This window comes from Atta colombica, unplaced genomic scaffold, assembly GCF_001594045.1.
Source record: "Atta colombica isolate Treedump-2 unplaced genomic scaffold, Acol1.0 scaffold224, whole genome shotgun sequence".
In the NCBI taxonomy this organism is placed as follows: Eukaryota; Metazoa; Arthropoda; class Insecta; order Hymenoptera; family Formicidae; genus Atta; species Atta colombica.
Window position 1 is genome coordinate 1,179,842 of NW_017259321.1, and position 14,390 is coordinate 1,194,231.

A 14,390-nucleotide genomic window follows, 5' to 3' on the forward strand; every position below is an offset into this window, starting at 1 on the left:
AATAACTTTATTGATACAGCTGTTTACAAGTAGATAAATAAGTAGATAAATAAGATACATGAAAATAAGAGCGACAGCTGGTGCACACAAAAGGCGCAACAACAGCTAAAAGACTGATTAGAAGCCAAATCTGAGTAAATTCTAACCTTAAATAAGAATTATAGAATAATAATATATTTTAACCATTATAGATTGTATACATAGTACAATATGAGAAAGATTATAATAGAGAATTACAATAGAGAAGTATCTCCATTCTCTTTATATTTTGCGAGACATTGCGTTTGTGCGTAAAAAAGCAGAATAGAGATCAAACAGAAAAGAGAATTAATGCGGTGTTCCCGCAGCAATTTAATCGTGAAATCGTAAGCCTTCCTCTTCGTCACTCTTATCATATCATTTCCCTTCTTTCACTCTCCAATTTAAAATCGAATCCATGACGCAATAAGCCCCGATATTTTATTTTATTAAATACGTATTATTGCCTTTGATTTGCCAAAGATTGGACGATATATCCTATCGTATTAAATGGTTTCTCCGCAATTAAATGTAGTATTTGCGAACGAACCGTTTCTCTTCCGAAGACTCTTCAAACGGAAGACTCAAAGTCTCTCTCATTTGTCTTAGCTTTTTTTATTGCTACGGCAGAGTCGATTTTCACGAACCATAAATTTTCTTTAATTTAAGACTGTCTGTTCTCATTCTCACGATATTTTAAATACATAATGAAAAGTTATACGAACATTGTTTCTCGATCCGAATACTCTCTTTATAATGTCTATGAAATGTTTAAAAAATATATATTTTTTAATAAATATCGACCATACTGAAATATCGATATTGATTTTTAAGATGCATAACTTGTTTTAGTTCTATAAAATATCTATAAAATATCGTACAATTTTGTCATAAAGTCATTCTCCACATTGGAAATTTTTTCCCTGTTTTTTCTCCAATATATCACCTTAGATATTCTAATTTTGGCATTAGCGACGATAAGACCGGAGAAATTGCGAGCAAGCGATGGGAAACACCTCGGCGGAAATGTCATTATAACGTTGTCCGTGATACACGCGCGTCGTCCATAGTAAAACGCTTTACCTTATGCTCCGGAGAAGCTATGGACCATAAAGAACGGATAATAAGATTGCTGTAATGAATAATCGAGAAACGACATAAACATTTATCGTCTAGTAGTCGTGGAAAGCAATTTCTCCACATCAAGCTTGCGCACGTCGCCACCCGAATTTACGTGCTTTGTTTGTTTCCCATGCGATTATCATTCGTTGCAGGAGCGTCAGCGCTAATTGCGGTGACCTATCAGATTTTAATTAAAACATCATTTTCCACGATTTTCAGAATTGAAAAGATAAACGCGCGCAGTGAATGAATTCATCACGTATCAACCGCAGTCATTTGTGAAGACAGCACAAAATATCTTAGAGGACATTTTCGTAAATTCTTCAAATTTTTATAATTATTACTTTATTCTTGTATTTTTGTTTTAAATCATTCAACTGCATGTTATACATAAGAGCTTTAGCTTAAAATTAATGCGCGCGAATCATATACGAAAAGAATGATTTTCCTAAAGTTTTCCTAAAAGTTTAATTAAATACAGACCTGAAAATAATTGGATTATTCAAATATTAATTAAGCTGCTCAAACTGATTGCTAGAATGTCAAAACTTTTTACAGCCTTAAGCATCATGCTTATTATTTTCACATAATTATTCTTATATAATTATTTTGACGGCCCAGAAACAGATCTATACCTAAATTTTTAGATATTTCAGCAAAAGTATTTTTTCTGTGCAGATAATAAATATTAAAAATAGAAAAGTCACTGTACAAACGTCATTGTCATTTGTTCTCATGGATCATTATAGATATAGAGAAATTTGATGCGGGATGTTGCTCACAAAGAGACAAGGAATGAAAGAGAATTTTCACGAAAAACAAATGATCTCAAGAGCAATCGTGCGGCAATTTTGAAATGTCTCGAAATCGTATGCCAATGCCGAGAGGGAGAGAAAGAGATAGAATAGGGAATCTCTCTCTCCATTGCTCTCCACCGCTGCTCCATTTCGAGAAGCCTCGCACACAAAATTTTTCGCCTATAATCCCTAATTAATATTCGATGGTCGCACATGTTCGCTGAATTCGCTAGCGATGGTAGCTGACTCACTCGTCCCTGAATAGCTATCAATCGGATAATGTCTCCCATAGTGTTCGCGTCGATGAATGATTATCGATTAGTGATTAGTTGCCGAGAATTGTGCGAAATTTTTGTGCCTCATGTGACCTTAATTAGTATTTCATTAGCACCTCCGATATTCGGGGAATTCATTTTTCAACAATAAATCCCAGCAATACATCAGGTTGCTAGTTACAGCCTTCCGTCAAATTCCTCTTAACGCAGCGGTTTCAGAATAATTAAAAATTATAGGGTGAAGAATATTTGAATTAATTTATATATTGAGTACAAAAGAATAAGTATTAAAAGGATGCGAATTGCATCAAGGATGGAGTGATGAATAAATCATTGTAGTTAAACAAAAGCTTTAATTAAAACTCAACGACGTTTGTCTCGCTATTTATTAATAAATAATTTCGTTTTATCAAAGCTGTTCGATGACTTTGATACGATAATCTTCAATAAAACAGGCAAAATTGAGAGGAGGTCTATTATTATATGTAATACCAATATTATGTAAAATTAATAATCAATATATCTTTGTGAAGCTATCGATACCTATTTCAATAACTATATATACTGTATTTCAAGCAGGATAATCGTAAAATATAATTTAATCAGGGCTTGGTAAAATAACTGATAGAACTTATTTAAAAATTATAAAAAATATAAAATAAGTTTCAAAAACTTATTTATAATATAAAATCGTAAGAGTCGGTAAAATAATTGATACGATTTATTTGAAATAAAAATATAAAATAAGTTTCAAAAACTTATTTTAAAATATAAAATAAGAAATAGGTCATAAGAAATTATTCGAAACATAAAATAAGAAATAAGACCCGAAAATACATTTATTTATTTAAAATATAGAATAATTTTTATTTAAAATAGAAAAATAACTGTCTTTTATTTTAAATAAGTTTTTGAAGGCAATTTTTTATTTTAAATAAAAAATTGATTTCGAAAAACTTATTTAAGATATAAAATAAGATATAAAATAAGAAATATGTATTTTAAATAAACGTTTCAAATAGTAAATACAAAATATTTTAATGATTTTTAATAAATATTTATTAAGTCTTGACTTGATTATATTACGTTGCATGTATATGAGTCTATTTTTCTATTTTTAATGATTTTGTTTATTTGAATATATATTTATAACGCTTCAATTTTTTAATAGCTATAGCTATAGCCTATAACATTAATATTTAATAGTATTAACCCTTCGCGAATCACAGATAGAAAATGGATCATATGTATCTTGTACCCTAAGCATGCTATACTTTATCATAAATATACTATAATTTAATTACTCACCGTCACTTTTATTAACGGATCAATAACATAACTGATACAATTTATTTAAAATGAAAAATATAAAATAGGTTCCAGAAAATTATTTAAAATACAAAATCGATAAAAAAAACTAATATTTACTTTAAAATAAAAAATATAAAATAAGTTCCAAAAACTTATTTAAAATATTAAATAAGAAATAGATCAAAAGAAGTTATTTAAAATAATAAATATTAAATATTGTAACATTTTAATTTTTTCTTTATTTAAAATATATATTTTAAATAAATTTATTTGAAATAAAACCGAGCCCTGAATTTAACCTATAAACAAAATTTTATTGTTACATGACAATAGCAATTGAATATAATATAAAAATTTAATTACTGCGTTTTATGTCAAATAAGATTCTTCTGTTCCTTTCTTCCTTTATTACTGCAGTAGATAATCATTTAATGTACATAACGTATATGTACGCACATTGTTACGTAAATCGACCATATGTTTATAACAGATGAGCGAGTATCTAGTTTTAGGTCATATAGGTTAAAGATCTCAAAAACAAGTGATTTCTACGTACAAGAATCTCGCAATTCAGTTCTTTTTTTCTCTTATCATGCATTTTTAATCGAATGAAACAAAGTTCAATGATATTGACGGAGTATATTGATTTCGAATTCTTCGTCATGATCGACAGTCATCGCGATTTACGCATTTGACAAATTGTTCGATAACTTGCTATTGATTTGTTATAAAATTGTTATTCGTTATTTCCATATTAGTTTTTGTATCTTGCCAGACATATTATTAATGTTTACGTCATTATTTCAACACGACCCAACGTAATATGCATGTGAGCGTGGTAATGGATCCGAAAACCAAAGTCTTTACTGTGAGTAATAGTCATCGGAAGTTCCGCAAATTCTGTCGATCCAAACTTTACTTAGCGGGACCAGTTGGAACCAAGATTGTATAGATAAGGTTACCACCTACGGAAGATCGAAACTCGACGCCAGCGACGAAAAGGCAAAAGTTCTCACCGTAATGATGCTGAAACGACGACCTACTTTACAAACTCCATTGGGATTCGTAGAAATCCCATTTAAAGAATTCGAATATTTTGTCTAATCAAAAAACAAATCGATCAATTTTTCTCAACTTGCCTTCGTGGATCACTGTAACAATTTTTGCAAACTTAAGTAAACTCGTAATTTTTGAAACTTTGTATGAATCTTAGATTTGAAAAAATTATTATGAGATATATTTCTACATTTGCGCCTCCAAGTTTTTTCTTTATACACTTTATATCTTTTCAAAGTTTGCGGTAAATTTTTGCTGAACTTTTATCATACACAACTTTTCCATCAATTTTTACAGTACACCCAAAACAAAAAATAAATAACGAACCTCTATGTGTTTTTGCAGAGATATCTTTCCTCTCTCATTCCTTCTAGTTAACTTTCTTTGAACCCACGCGTGTAAGGGCGGAAGAAAAATAAGAAAGAAGAACAATAGATGTGGGTTGACGAAATACTACGTGTCTCATTCCTTTTGTATGATATGTGCGCGCGCGTGTGTGTATATCTTGAGTTATTATGGTGATACTATAAATTAGGTACAATAAAAATTAGACACGTAAATGAAATGATACCCTGTTAAAAATAAAATATTAATTTTAACTTAAAGACGTGAACTTTCTGAGACATGCAAAAATGTTAATTTTAATATTTTTGCATGTCTCAAAAAGTTCTTTATTTTATTTTTAACAGTGTATACTAAGAGAAAAGTATTTGATATTTGTAATTATAATTACATGGTAAAACGATTATAGTTCGGAGTTCTATTTTTATAGTTATTACTGCTATAATGTAATCATTTTCGAGAATCACCATATATTCTTTTTAATATATATAACTATAAACATAATTATCATTACTAATATTATAGTGGTAATAAAAATGGAGCTTCTAATTATAATTATTTACTAGCCATAAATTACTAGCAATTATAGCCATAATATCAAATAAATATCAAAAATTTTTTTTAGTTTATAATAGAAGTAATACGTATAATTGCAAGAAACACTATAAGTATTTAATAAGAATAAACAGATTTTTAACACAAGTTTAATATCTCACAAAGAAATCAGAATATCTTACAAAGAAACTTCAATCTTAATGATGCAAAGTGGAAGTTTCAAAATTGAATGACAAATATAGAAAAATATTCTGACATAATAAATATTCTGACAAAAAATAGGAGGTTCCGAAATATTCAGATACTCTGCGCAAAAAATAAACATATATAAAACGGAGCACATTCTTTCATATTTAAAATACTCACCGAAGAGATGAAGGAAACCTTACTTTTAATCGTGAACTTTGTTCCTCAGTCAAAGAGAAGGCTTGGAATTAGTAATCTACGAAAAGACTCCTCGTAAAATTCAATAACGACGAAAAGAATGAATGATTTTCGCAGTTTCATAAATGTACATTAAGCCAGTTCTACATTAGTTGCAAGCCGATCGCAAGTTTGTTGCGACAGCCAATCTGAAGCTTGCATTTTGAAATCAATGCTTCATATTAATGTAGAACTGGCTTTAGATGTGCACGTGCACGATTGCAGCGTCGGTCGATGTGTCATGCCCGCGCCCAGTTGATGTGTCATACATATGTCTCTTTGTGAAGTAAGGTGGGAACGACTCAACTCTCGCGAAGCTATCCACCTTATAAGGGCTGTTGTACTTAAGGCAACACTGGATATACACGTGCAGAAATTGTATTCTGTATATACATTCAATAATAGATTAAAACTAATCAATGAAGTTACAAAACTTCAAATCAAGACTTAAATTTTTATTTAATGCCGATATTTTTCTTTTTTTTTGTGATATTCAATACTTTTCGTTTACATAACTAATCACGCAGTTCACCTGCTTTGTCCTCGTGAAGGACGAAAATAATCCGTATCTATTCTCTAAAATCTTTGAAGCGAAATCTCTAAAAAGAGAAATCTCATTCTTACAAATTGACGGTTGAGCCTCTCTTTTTAAACACTTGCACAATTATCACTCTTTGTCACTCTTTAGAATTAGATTTTACTCCAAAGATTTTAAAGAATCGCGTTTAATGAAATGTTTGTGGATGTGAAAATACCGTTAATATTTCGTTGTATGTAATTGGCGAATTTTGATGAATAATAGTAATTAGGAAACATCTGTGTCGTAGGAAGTTTCATCAAGTCAGAAAGTGTCGTTGCAACATATTTGCATAGAAAATAATTGGTATTGTTGTATAATCATATACCATCGCCAAGAAATAATTATAGTATGAAATTGTTGATTAATTTATGAACTATGAAAAAAATATGAAGAATTGAAAACGATACTATAAAACGATACTATAAAAATATAATATAAAACAAGACAAAGTAGGCATTATTATTATATAATTTTTTAATTATGAAAAATTTATGAAGACCATTTAACTATTAGAAATATGAACATATAAGATTTTATTTTTAATTATACCTTATTTAATTTTTTATTTTAAGCTATATTTAAATAGAATTTTATTATTTTAAATTTATTTAGAAAAATGCTTAAAATAAAATCTTGGAATATTATGATTAAGGAAAATAATACTCAATTGAACTTTTATCAGATAAAGACAATTTAATTTGTTAAGATATCTATAATTTTTTAAATAACTGAACATCTTTAATTATATCTTCATTTAATATATTTTTTTCAATTATTAAATATACTTAATTCAAATTTAACATAAGATAAAATATATTTAGGTTAATTGTCTTATTCTTCGAAGTGCGTAACCATAATTCATGCTGTCAGTCTTGAATACCTTAAAGAGATCTCACACTCAGTTAAAGATGTCAAGGGAACTATGTACCGCTTAGTAAAATCGCTTTTACGACTCTCAGCCTGAATTGGCAAATTGACATTACGTGCAACTGCATTACAATTAATACAATTTTATCTCTTTTCAATAATTACCCTGTTCTTAGCAACGTTTTACGCCATGAGTTTTTTCATTGTTCTTCTGTTCCGAAATTAATTTAAATAAATTTGAATGAACTAATTTAAATAAAACTCATTTAAAATTTAAAATCAAACTTATTCACAATAACAATTTTTCATTGCTTGCGATATACAATTATAAAAAAACAATCATATAATTCTATATTTATTGCCGTTCGCGTAATATCCTAAATACCTGTATGTAAAAATATATGATACGTATTTATTTAAAATATTACATTTGTAATATACACAAATTTAGTCAGATTCAAGCAAGAGTATTTTTTGAAAATTATATTCGTGACTCAGCCTATAATAAAAAGTAGTAAAATTTGTTTTATCGTGCGCTAGGTTAAAAAGATAGTAACCTGTAAAAGATTTGTATTTATGAAGTATCTTTTTTGAATGGGCTTGTTTCTCATTTATGTCTTTCAAAATATATTGCTTGAAAGATCGGCCGAAAGACAGAAAAATATGCATATTTCATCTGAAATCTATTTGTGGCCAATATTTTCGGCAAGAGACAGACAAAAGGATTTGTCCCAATTTTTAATAAATTGAGATATGTAGTTGACATATAGTCGAATATTCCACGTCACGTCGTTCTTTGATGATCTGACCATTGAAAAGAACTACTCTGCATATCAAAGAAAATCCTGAGAAATCTCTTTTAACTAGACGACCTCCCGAGATGTCCCTGAAACGAACATTTAACTTTCTCACAACTAGTAACTATCGAAAATGAAATATTGTACTGAAAAAATGAGAAGAAACGTACATATTTGAATTACTACTAAAATTTTACAAGCGGAATAACTTTTCTCAAAATAGTTTATCTATTGTATAAAAAAATTCTTTTTACCAATTTACAGAAGATTATACACACACTAAGAAAAAAAAATTGTTGCAATTATCATAATTAACTATAATTTATAGTAATTTTTTCGGACAATTATATATTTATAATAGTTTTAATCATGCAAATATAGTTAACTGTACTATTAATAATAATCACACACACTGCTCGAAAATTTTTAGTTTTTCTTAACATATTTTTTAATTATTATTATACCATATAAATATTATAAATAATAAGTGAATTTAAGAAAATAATTAATTCTGAAGTTAATTCACTATAACTACAATTGCATTTATTAAATATTTTTATATATTAAAATATACTTTATATACTTTATCAATGTATATTTATTTAAATTATTCTTATTTTATAAATCTTTTTCTTTTGTACATTACTTTCCTACAATTGACACTTGAAAATCCAAATGAATTTAATTTATAAATAATAGTTAAACATTTTCTTTCAGTGTAGATAGTGTAGATAAAAAATCAGTCTTTATTTTATTAAATAAGAATGAAACGTTTTAAATAGTTCATCTAATTAATATAAAATGACAGTTTGCAGCAACTTGCTGCTCTGTTCGAAAAGATTTCATTCATTCTCTATCGACACTCGCTTCGAGTTTAGTTCCCGAGCACCCAAACCGCGACGTTCGTGGGAATTTAACATGCCGCCAGCAGGGACTCATTACGCCATTTATTATGCGAATTACGGGTGTGGGGCCGCGACGCGCGCGTTTCCCATGCAAATGCATCGCGAATGGCACGTAGAAATGAAACTTCACCAACTTCCTCTGCACGCGGCGAGCACGCGCGTCTCGTCCAGCGAGGATAATCCGCTTACCTCTCGTGTCAGTCGATTCCCCACCGTTTATCTCTCACGACTTCGTAGCGAAAAAGGAGTGCGGTAGCTCTCAACTTTCTTGCGATACGAAAACCCTGGGATGTGGTTCGGTTACGGGAAAGCAATGCGAATGCAATCTTTCATTTCTATGTCAAGTACAGGATAAAAATTATTTTTCATGCGCAGAGAATACAAATGGATACGGTAACGAGTTTCTGCCTCTGGATGTAAAAGTAGGTATATGAAATGCACGATTCTTGTATATAATATTTCAAAATATACGAATAGTATTTTTTTTTATTAATTCATAATTTACTTTTCTGTACAGAAAAATTAGGATGGCATCATATATAGTTGTAAAAGATTTTGAAAAAATAAAATTTATTGAACTCTTTTACGCAAAATATTTCCATCTTAAAATATGATTCATTATTTGAGATTTATAATACGCTAAATTATACTCATGCAACAAGATATCCTTTTATATTAATGAAACATTTTTTACAAAGTTATCGTATTGCTATCAAATGAATTTTCTTTTCTACATGTATAATTATACATAGAAGAGAAAATTAAAATATATAAGTAATAACTCGTATAAAATATAATAATAAATAGAACTATATAAATAGAACAGATTAATAGGCAGTAGTTTAGGCAGCGCACACACACACACACACACACACACACACACACACACACACACACACACACACACACACACACACACACACACACACACATGAAAAATACATTGTGCAAAAAATATGTCAAATAATATTTTCCCTTGTCTAAATTGATCAAAATATAGAATAGAAAAGAAATCCCAGAGAGTCAGTAGATAAACAAGAGCGAAATCACAGATGATCGCACAAATATATAAGATGATTAAAGATCTGCAAGAGTCTCGTGCATCAAAGTCAAGTTTTACAATTTTCTTATATACGTTAAATCACCGTTTTAATAGTGGAGCCATTGTGCAAATTACAAGAAACTCTGCACGCGATAGCGATCACTTGTCTCAAAACCATGGAAATCGAGTTACCGAGGTATGAACGAGTAATTTATTTTCACCAGAGGAAATCGCTACTAATTGCAAATGAAACTGGTCGCCAAACTTTCATGATCGCACCAGTACATGTGTCATCCATCAAAGATCCTTTGCAACCGCTATAAATTCGATCATCAACATTTCCCTAACAGCAACAACGTAACGACTTCTATGCATTCATACATTTTATCGCATTTTAACGGATAAATAATTAAATTTCAGACGAGGGATAAAAAATCAAAGCCTGGAGAACAATTCGCGATTAAGTAAAAAAATGAAATGTTTAACCATTAGATAATCCATGCAAACTACTAGGGTATTATACTAGGGTATAAACTAAGGTATTATGGACTGTAATATCTCCAATAATTGCTAAATAGTGCATTTTTATGATCGTTTTCAAAAATAATTAATCTTTACAGTAATTTATGCGCACACACTGTTCAAAACAACAACATTCTGAATATTATGTAATATTTTTTACTTTCGACCGTTTGCAAAGTTTTGTGTTCACTAAAAGCTGCTATAACGTCGAATAAATTATAATCAAGCTGCTGTAATCAACGTTACATACATAATAAAGTTACGTAATATTACTTGTATTGTATTTTGACTTATAACTTGTATTGTATTTTCATTTTCACTATTTATTTATAAATATTATCCAGTTTCCTTTATTACTGTTCAAGATAAAGACGACTCATAACTAAGTAACCCTCCATACACAAACATATTTTTTTTAATTGCAAAAATCTTTGGCTTCCTTAGTTTAAAAAAATTATAATTTTTATGTTACTATATATTACAATATTATTATATATTTATTTATAATTATAATTATAATTATAAATTATATATAATTATATATATGTATTAATATATTTGTATTAATATATTTGTATTAATATATTTGTATTAATTATATGAAATTATAAGATTTTATTTTACAAAATGTTACATGCATCTTTGACACATATGGTCAATTGTCCCATAATACCATGGCTATTTTTTTCTTAAAAATCAGATAAAATGGCCAATGTATACGTTATATTAATATTTTGATAATATTAATTATTATTTCTGTCAAGTACTTTCTTTTTAATTTTGATTGTTATTTTACATTTCAGTGAAGTATACCAAATACTATTAAAAAATAACAAAAATAAAAGTGTTTGTTTTTTATATTTTAAGAAATTATGGCCATCTTACTCGAGTTTACCCTATTACATATTTAATTCGACATAATCGAACACTAATGTGAACTTAATTTACGTTGAAAAACGGTTTAATGATTGTAAATATCAATGTACATTATGGCCTAAGGAATCCGGAATACAAGCAATTGTTGGGAATAATGTGTTCATAAATGATTACAAATTGTTCTTTAATCTTGGAATAATGGAAATTTTTCTAATATAACAATCAGAAATTTTCAAATAACCATAGAGCGTTTATTCAAACTTTAATATTGATTCGGATATTTGAATTTCCGATATGAAACGGAATCATTCCTAATATTTTTTCTCAAAACGTTGTCAGTTTCAAGAATGCTCGTATAACTTTTCCTTGACATATCACTTTAAACTCCACCTATGCTATCGGGACACGATGTCGCAGTAGCAAATTTATTTTTGCACCTTGGTTTCCTAAGTGTGCTTCAAAATATTCAAACATTCAGGAGAATATTATGTAATACTTTATCGGTTGACGCATTACTTTAATTTATTATATCTATCTCGCAATTATTTCTCGTCATAAAATTAGTTTTATAATCTCCGATATAAGTTAGCGGCGTAATAATTATTTTCTTAAATTAAAAAACGTCATTATTACAGTGCGCATTAATCATTCTGATGTCGAGAAAATATAATTTATTATATCGTTAATAGAGTGCACTTAAAGACGATAGACTTCATCGAGACTTAGTACGATGAAGTACTTGTGCGTTAAAAACTTTGTTAGCGCTCCTTGAAAAATCATGTGAAAGAAAACGAAAGAACTTCTAGTAAATTTCGTCTTACAATTAGAATCGGATACGACGCGTTTTAAGTAGACTTTACAAGCGCTCGGAAAATTTATGGTTTCCGCCGCTTTACTCCTGCTTCTTCCTTCCTAAGTTTGCGACTCGTAAAATCAAACGCTTTTAATTGAATACAAAACCGAGCCTCTGATTTGAAAAGCGCGACACGTATATATACATATACAATGCGATACGTGATGGTTTAAATGCGTTAGTGAGTCGTAAATCAACGTAATTCGAGTTTTAATTAATTGAGCCTGAGAATCCTGACTTGTTCTACAAACAGGATAATTTTCCGAGCAATTAACGTAACATGACTGAATCAACACTCTGCGCAAATCACGAATTACAGCCAGGTACTTAACTTCGCAATTGGATTAGCTATATCCAGTTATAAACGATAAATGTAACTGTGGGGAAAAATTATGTTATCATATTCAATATCCGTATAACCGTAAAAGCCTCATAAAAGAAGATATATTTAAATGTACTTTGTATTTTTTGCTTATATATAAATATTCATTACATAAAAATTCATTACATAAAAAAAATATTCATTACATAAACATTATTTTATTTTTTCATTGTCAAAAAATTTGAGGTCCATTTGACGCTCGAATAAACTTATTTCATTTTCTTCCTGTAATGTCTTGTTCTTTATGTCGTATAACTGTACTTATACATTTTCATGTTTCTTTTTTATTTTTGATAAAAGGAGAAATTTTATTGAATTTTTTTACTGAAATTTTTACTGATTCTGCACTTTAAGATCCACTCACGGCGTTCGTCGACATGCCAGACTGTACCGAGTCGGCAATGACTCATTGTCAGTCGTAATCGTTTCGCCAATTCCATGTAACCACACTGCGGCTATAATTGAGCGCCACTGCGGTTGTGCCCCTCTCTATACTAAAGAGCATGTCTTATCCTCGTCGACGGCTCGTATTCGCGTTTTTCTTTCCCACTCACGCCTACTCTCTCACGTGCTTCTCTCTCCTTCGTCTCTCCCTCCGCAGCCAGAAGAAACCGCTTATCGAACCTCGCCTCACCTGTCTCCTTAATTTCTTGCTTAGTCCGCTGCCGCAATTTTTGCGCTCACGCGACGAAGTGCTCGCTTGTGACCGGAAATGCGAGAAATCGCGACCGAAAAATTCGTTATCGTGCAAGTAACAATCAAGTGTTTAACCAATAAATACAAGTTGGTGGATCCGTGAAATGCAATTTGTCAATCGATTATCTTCCGCGCGTTCATGATTTCAAATATCGATTATTACGGAAAATCTGATACGAATCTAGCGGTCCAGAGAGACTGGAATCTACGTGGAAAATTGAGATAACTGGGAGAAAATAAGTAACATAGGGAAGAGGAAATTAGTACACAAATGAAATTGTTTTATCGGTCTTATCAAGTGTTGTGAAAGTGATATTAAAAATTGATTTAATATAATGTTATCTAATTGTGGTAATTTTAGGATGTAGTTTTTAGATTAATTGAATTAACTTTAATACATATGTTGCATTTCATGGCTTTGAAGTGGGTGAGAATATTGCTGAGTGAGATCGATTTACAGAGGTAGCCCAGAGATAATCGAAGTTTTCTGATTAGACCAGTGCCGCCGCTGTTGAACGGAAAATGAGATAATAACGATAAAAATCGCTGATCGACACGAAAGAAATGGGTAAAATTCAGGAAGAAAACAGAAAGAACGAAACTTCTTCATGAGTAATTCAGCCCTTGGATAAGGGTGACTTTTACATCAAGCGCTTCCGAGGGACAAGTCTTATCGGAGCGTTGATTAAATATACAACTTTAAATATACAACAGATTCGCGTGCGATCTTTGCATAAACAAAATTTATATTAAACTGTTAATTATTCGTAATCAGTAAATCTCTGTTAATCTTATCTCATCGTTGGAAAACAAGTACACGAAACGTACAAAAAATTCTCTGCCTTGTTATACTAACACTGTAAGAAAACACTATTTGATATTTGTGATTATAATTGATAAAATAATTATGGTTAGAAGGTTCATTTTTATAATTATTACTATTATAATGTTAATAATTATATTTATAGTTC